Source organism: Pteropus vampyrus, unplaced genomic scaffold (genome assembly GCF_000151845.1).
Source record: "Pteropus vampyrus isolate Shadow unplaced genomic scaffold, Pvam_2.0 Scaffold1, whole genome shotgun sequence".
In the NCBI taxonomy this organism is placed as follows: domain Eukaryota; kingdom Metazoa; phylum Chordata; class Mammalia; order Chiroptera; family Pteropodidae; genus Pteropus; species Pteropus vampyrus.
Window position 1 is genome coordinate 16,735,927 of NW_011888782.1, and position 7,257 is coordinate 16,743,183.

A 7,257-nucleotide genomic window follows, 5' to 3' on the forward strand; every position below is an offset into this window, starting at 1 on the left:
GGAATGGGGAGTCGTGTTTAGTGGGTACGGTTCCATTCAGGAAGCCAAAAACATTCTGGAGATGGACAGTGGTGATGGCTGCACAACACTGCGAATGTAATTAATACCACTGTACTGTATACCTAAAAATTGTTAAAATGGTAAGTTTTCTGTTACGTATATTTTACCATAATTTTTTAAAAAAAGCGATACAAGACTTTCTGTCTAGGCACCAAAGTAGCTGAAAGCTACTAGGAGAACGGGGGAAGACAGGTCCAGTTACACCCAGCCCGAAGTGGGCACCGGAGCCTGACGGAGGCCAGAGCCGTATTCTAACAGCTAAGCATTACAGGGCCTAGGGAATACAAGCCGTGCAATATGTTTGTCTTCTCGAAAGCAGACCCTCTCTGGGACTGCTCAGCTCAGGGGCAGTGCCCATGTGTAACCTAAACTCTATACCCACCACCCCAGCTACCAACACTGAGAGGGGGCCCAGTGAGCAGTCACAGGTAGGACGGAGCAAAGATGTGAGAGGAGGGAAGATTGGACCCATGGAGGGAGAACTACGGGGAGTGGGGTCTGCCCCAGGGACCAAGAACCTGCTCCGCCAGGAAAGGGTGTTGGCACCTGTGGCCAAAGCTGGTCTGCCCACATCCTGTACCACAAGCAGCCGGCCCCCTGGCCAGCAGAGCCTCCCTCAGCCTGGCCTGGTCCTTGGGGAGTTAGGGATAGGTGACAGAGGGTGGTGCTCCCCCTCCACAGATGCTTTCTCGCCACCCACAAGAAAGACTGCTGCTCAGAGAGGCTCTCAAAGATGGCTTTGCTGTGGTTCTCTCTCTAGTGGGGTAGCGACAAAACTGCCCCTGTATCTGAGGGCCCTGTGAGGAAGCACACCTGCTCTGGACGTACTGGCAGTGGAGCTGGGAGACTCGAGGAGGTGGCCAAGTGGAAGTGAGGTTAGTGACAGAGCTGGGATATGAGTTTAGGTCTGGGTATGACCCAGGGCCTCTGGGATGGAGCAGGAACAGAGCCGGCCTGTGCCAACTGGCTTGCCTCCAGGGGCATTTGGCCCTGGTGTCTGCAGATGGGCCCAGAGGAAAAAACAAGTGCCTCCTCTTGAGGGAGGTCCTGGCCTGATGCACCCCTTGTGCTGCAGCCATGGGCTGGAAGCTTCTTTTCCAGACATGTTTATATGCTCAGCCCTCAGCCAAGCCCTCTAACCAGGATTCCGAAGTGACCCAGAGCTGGCCCACCCACTGTGCTGCCACCTCCCAGCCTCTTCCCCTAACATGAAAAGCAAACTTCTGTTGCCAGATACACAGCAGGTCTTGGGGGCCAGCTTCTCAGCAACCACCACTTCCTGTGTGGTGGTTTCTCAGCTGCATCCTGTGATCTCTCAGAGGTGCTTTGGGGGGCTCGCAGATATTTATATGCAAAGCATACATTAACACCTTAAAATGCCTACAGTCCTGCCACCGACAGCGAATGCTGACACTGCGAACATGCACAGGCTCCCTCACCTTGTGCAGCCGTCAGGGAATGCTGGCCTGTGGCCTCTTGTTGAGGACACCAAGAGTGTGAGGCAAGCTGCTAAAACACCTGCCACTACCTCCTGGCCAGCCAGGACTTCTGGGTCTTCCACGAGCCAGACAAAGCAGTGGGATGAATCCGAAGGGGAGGCTACAGCCCCAAGTATCTCCTGACTCCAGACTGTGGGCTTTTCAAATGAATCCCATCATTCTCATGGACTGACTTTATAATAAGCATTATAAATGCAAGTTGATCACTTATCATATTTCCCGTTTAACATAATGGCGTTCCATGTATGATTTAGATTGAAAAGGGGGATTTCTCTGCTTAGAAAAAAGCTAGGAAACCCCTACCTTTGATGAAGGGAGATGAAGGGAGCAGCCACATTGGCCTCTGGGCACCAGGTGGATGGAAGGGGTGGCTGGCCCAGGCTGGACACCAGTGGGGCTTCCTCATGAAGGACACTGTGAGAACACGGGGCACTTCTGGACTTTGTAAGAACATTGAAGCAACCATTAGGGTTTTATTGTAATTTTCTATGTACATAGAAAATTATGCAAATTTTTAAAAAGACCATGACTAATTCCACATAGAGTTGTGCAAAAAGGAAATGTTATAGTACATAAAGTGTACTATAACATTTGCTCAGTTCTGCATAGTGACAAGAGCCAGAATAATGGTCATGCTCAAGGTCAATCTGACCAAAACTATTTAAAAAACCTCATTTGCCAGGCGTGGGCGGGCACTACATGTGGAGGGGCAGCAAGCGCTGCCAGTATTGCCAGTCGCCCAAAGTGACCGAGAGAAGTGGAAATCTGGATTTTTTAGGCTAAACATTTCCTGATTTTAAAACGTTGCCAAATAAATCTTTTTACGGTACACTTCATGCCAAACAGAACCTGTTTCGGGCGTAGATGCAGCCAGCGGGCCCCCAGTTTGAGACTGCTGGGCCTCGGGGAAGGTGGGAGTTGGCCACAGGAAGTCAGGGCCAAGGACACGAAGAGGCTTCGCAGAGCCGGCAGCTGCTTCCTCCCGAAACCCTGGTTCAGCGCGCCGGACGTGGTCCCTCCCTGGGGAGTCCCTGGGGTCCCCTGCCAGCAGCCGCGCCTGCCTGTGCGTTGCCATTGCTCCCAGCTGGGTGCAGCTTTCCCTTGGCGAAAACAAAACCCTAAAGCGCAGATGGGGGCAGGAACCCCGCGCCGCGCTCCGTCCCCTGGCAGTGCGCGCCCTCTTGTGGCTGGCGGGGAGCAGCGCCGCCCTTGGTCCCCGGCCGCGGGGCAGGCCCCAGGAAAGCCGAGTTCGTCCGAATCCAGGGTTCAGATTAGACGCGTCAATTTGTACATTTTATTTGGACCTCAAGCGCACAGATTAATCATAATCCTCAGTTCACGTCACTCTCACACTTTGATCATTGGTGCACGCATGGCCTCCTTCCTCCTTATTTTTAATACAGTCAGCATGAAGCTAGAAATTAGGCAATAACCTAATGTTAACTATAACAACAAGCCTCCCCATCTCATCACCCCTGCCCATTTCTCCTCTCCCAAGATAACCTCCTGAATCTCCCTTCACCACATCTTTGCTTTTCTTAGTATATAGTTCTATTGTAGCTATATATATCGCCTAAAAAGTGCATAAGTATGGTAGTTTATAATTAAATGAAAAGGACACCATGCTGTAACTTTTGGGACTTTATCCACTTCTCATTATTTTGCTACAACAGACACCTCCTCCCCCCCCCATTATGCAACACTTTACATCTTCTTGGCCTTGTCTCTCTCTTGATGCAGCTACCACTGCAGAGCCACCGCCGTTTCATTCCAGGGTAATCACGTAGCTGTGCTTCACGCCTTCACTGACTCATCTTAACTGTCACACTGGAGCTTTTGTGTGGACACTGCCATGGGATCCACTCAGCACCCACACGTGTGCAACCTGCATATGCAGGGGAGTTCCTTGCCCTGAGGGGTAATATTGGCTAATGGGATACAGCAATCAGGGGATACATTTATCTTCTCCCAGAACAGATTTTCTTGAGATAGGTTTTATACAGCTTCTCCAAGGACAGTCCCATGGGACCAAGCAAACAATCGCCTAGTGGTGGCCAACTCCATACATCACCCTTGTTTCTGCTCTCTGCTTCCCAGCTTCACTCCTGATACAGGTGGTTCTGCTAGATATGCGCGGACAAGCTGAAAACGTGTGGCCAAATGAAGAGCCTTACTCAGAGATGGCCACAGAAGATGGCAGGGAAGTATAAAAATACCCGCAATGGGCAGTGCATCCCATCATCCGCTTTGGTGGAAGTGGCCAGAGAAAAAAATACACAGCCCCAGGGGACTAGTGTATGACTGGGGCCCTTAAGAAGATCGGTAAGAAGAAGAGGGGTGGGTGTGGCAGAAATCCACTAAAACTCTCTGATGAGCAAGTCATTTGAATAAGAGGTGTATTTTCTACAAAATAAAAATCCTGGGTAATGAAGCCACTGAACGCCAGAAAAAAGGTAGTGCAGAAAAAAAATCATGCACAGGCACATATATTTTATAACTGAAAGCCAGAAAACTGATAGAGGTAAAGGGACAGGCAGCGTCCGACTAGCTGGGGGCCATGAGGATGCACAGAACGCCAGATGCAAACACCGGGGGTGGATTTCATGGCTTCTGTGGAGCAGACTTAAGTCTAAGCTGATACCACTCGGACTGGACGAATTACAGCAGTGGGACAAGCAGGGACAAGAATCAAGTAAGGGATTGGGTCTCTAGATTCACCCCGGCCCAGACCCCGGCCCAGAAGGAAGCCCCAAATATTCCTACACTTACTAGATATTGGCTGTGGTTTTATGGTTTGGGGAGGAGGAGGTTTGTTTTCTGGCCTGGACTGTGTGTGCTGCACTTCTGCAAGAACCTGCCCACAGTATACATTCATTGTGACCCTCTTTTGCACTTTGTATAAGAGTCAGTCAGCCGCAGAGCCAAGGATGATGTTTACCCATGAAGCTTGCCAGGCATAACAATTGAAACAATGCCTCTTCCTGGGAGAAGAAAAAGTACAAGGTCTTCTCACACAGTTTTGTGCAGCCAGGGGTGAGTGCTAGGCAAACTTTCAAAACTTCCTATGTTAGTTGAACACAGCTAGCTGTCAGGCCACTGGAAGCTGGGAACTTCACTGTGGACTATGGAAGCTTAAACAAGAACATGGCCACCCACCTCTGTTGCCACAGTGCTGATAGCATCAAAGTGAATGACTGTGTTGCTGCCATCATACCTGGTTCTTGGTTGGCAGCCCGGGGTGTTGCTAACACTTTATTTTTTAGATCCCTCAGGGCAGGGGGGGTGGGGATCAGTTGGCATTCACCCAACACGGGATATGGGACATTTTCATTGCTCTGAATTCTCTAGTGATAGAGCATCAGAGGTTTGGACACACCTGGTATGATGTGACATGTTGGTTTTCATAATAGCTCCATGGAGAAAACTGCTTTTGCTGTGTCACATGCCACCCAGGCACAGCTGAGGAAAGACAGATGGGCCCTGAACGAGGACAATATCCAAGTGACCTGCCTTCCCAGTAACCACCTTGGGAACTATGTTATAGCTCAAAGAGACATTTCACAATTAATTAAGGACAAACTTTATAGTAGCCACCAACTACAAAAAAAAAAAAATCGGCCCCACACCAAAATTGGCTGTTTTGCATATCGGCTATTGGAGACAGTGCATGCCAAACCTGGGAATATTCCTACAGTCCCTACCCCGAGTCATCAGACGTGTGGCTGCATCTGAGTGACGGCCCCAATGACAAATAATCTTGGAAGCAGTTTGGGCAGCAGTAAAAAAGGCCTCACCCTTCTGTCTCCCTGAAGGAGCCTCTGTCTCCTTTAGACCTCAGGGAACTACAGGTGTCCGTGACTTGTAACACACTTAACTGGGGCCTCTGCAAATGAAAACTCTTCTGCTTCTTCCGGACCTGAGCTTTCAAGTTGTAGTACTTCCTCCTGTTGTGCGAGGCAACTGGAGCCGGAATTGAAAGAGTTTCCGAGTAGACAGTCTCATCCTGTAATTCATAGACATAACAAGCTTTATCTAGAAAGTTCTATCGTGAGATGGATCTTCGAATGAAGGGTCAAACCCAGCCCCTGAGCCTTTAATCATCTTCGCAGACAGGTGATTGCCCACTCATTAGACAGAAAGTGTCTTCTCTAATCAACTGCTGGTTTAGTGAAGATCTCACTGAAATATAGACCAGCTGACAAAAGTCACTGATAAAAGAGCCCAACCATGTCGAAGGCAAGTGGGTCCTCTGCAATGCTACAGTCATCCAGTGATGGCAAATGGCTGGTGGCCTACAGCAGAGGACCCCGTGCTACGGGCTGAACATGTGGGACTTCTAGCCACAGAGTGCACCACCCCAAGATTTACTGAATAGTGTCTGTACATAGGCTCATGGCTGTCACTAATAGCTGAGCTGTATGGTCAGGTCTTTGGGTCACCCAGGACTGGACTAGTAAGACACACCATATATTGGTTGTACTCCTCATGGAATCATATAACTATTTTAGGCTCAATCGTTATGTTATATAAATGGTATATAAAGTAACTACATTCTAGAGAAAAGTGTTTGGACAAACGTGGAAAAAGCAAACTAAGTGTCCACTGTCTCTACTACGGTTCAATGGACCGCGCTCAAACCCATCATGATTATGGAACAACCATAAAGGATTGAGATGCCAAAGGAGGAGCAGGTCCTAACTGCATGGACTTGCCAGCTCTTCAGTGATGATTTCCATGGAGACACCTGTTCTGTCTTTATCTATTTACAAGTTGCACAAGGTGACAATCTCCTCTGCTTACTGGAGCTCCTAGGAACTCAGGGGTTTTTACACCTGCTTTGACCTCAACAAATGAATGAATGGATGGTTCATTTTGTTCAGATCAATGTCGATACATGAACTTGGATGCTCTGTCCCAGGTAGTCTACGGCCACCCTCCTCTGGCCACTTTCCATGATAACCAAGTAGGTCAGAAAAGAGGACAATCTGGCTTGTCCCTGGTAGATGACAGATGTCAACTGGTTAGGTGTGAACTTGTCTGACTCAGAAAACACATGGAAGCCAAGGGTAGGTTAACTCTCTCTTTTCCTATTATAATTATGAACAAACAGTCCCAAATATCCTTCCACTACTCTATTAATTCCCATGATGTTGAACATATCGCCATCTCCTAGCCATTTACGGAGGTAGAGTTTCAGTCTCAGGGCCTTTCCCTGGTCTGCATGTACTGACATTGCTAGGGATGTGGTATGCTTCCTTAGTGTGAGGATTCACTTTTTCATTTCTAGAAAATGCTCATTTGCTTTTTACTTAGAAAGTGGCTTTCCTTATTCCCCGTCTGGATCTTGCTCCCCTATTAGGTGGGTATGGGATTGTCTCATTTCATCCTCCCTAACATTTAACCTCTCTTTAATACTTTCTACTTCTGCATCTCTTTCTGCTATATTCTGGATGGTAGCCTCAAACACTAATTTTTTCCTTAAGCAGTATTTAATCTGGTCGTTGAATTTTAACTCTCCTGTGCTCTTTAGCACCCACAAGACTGGCAGCTGATTTTTCAAAAGAAACTATGCAGGGCAGAAGGACTTGGCAAAAAATATTCGACAGGATGAAGACCCAGGATATACAACCAAGAATAATTTATTCAGCAAAGCTATCATTTAGAGTTGAAGGACAGATAAAGAGCTTCTCAAACAAAA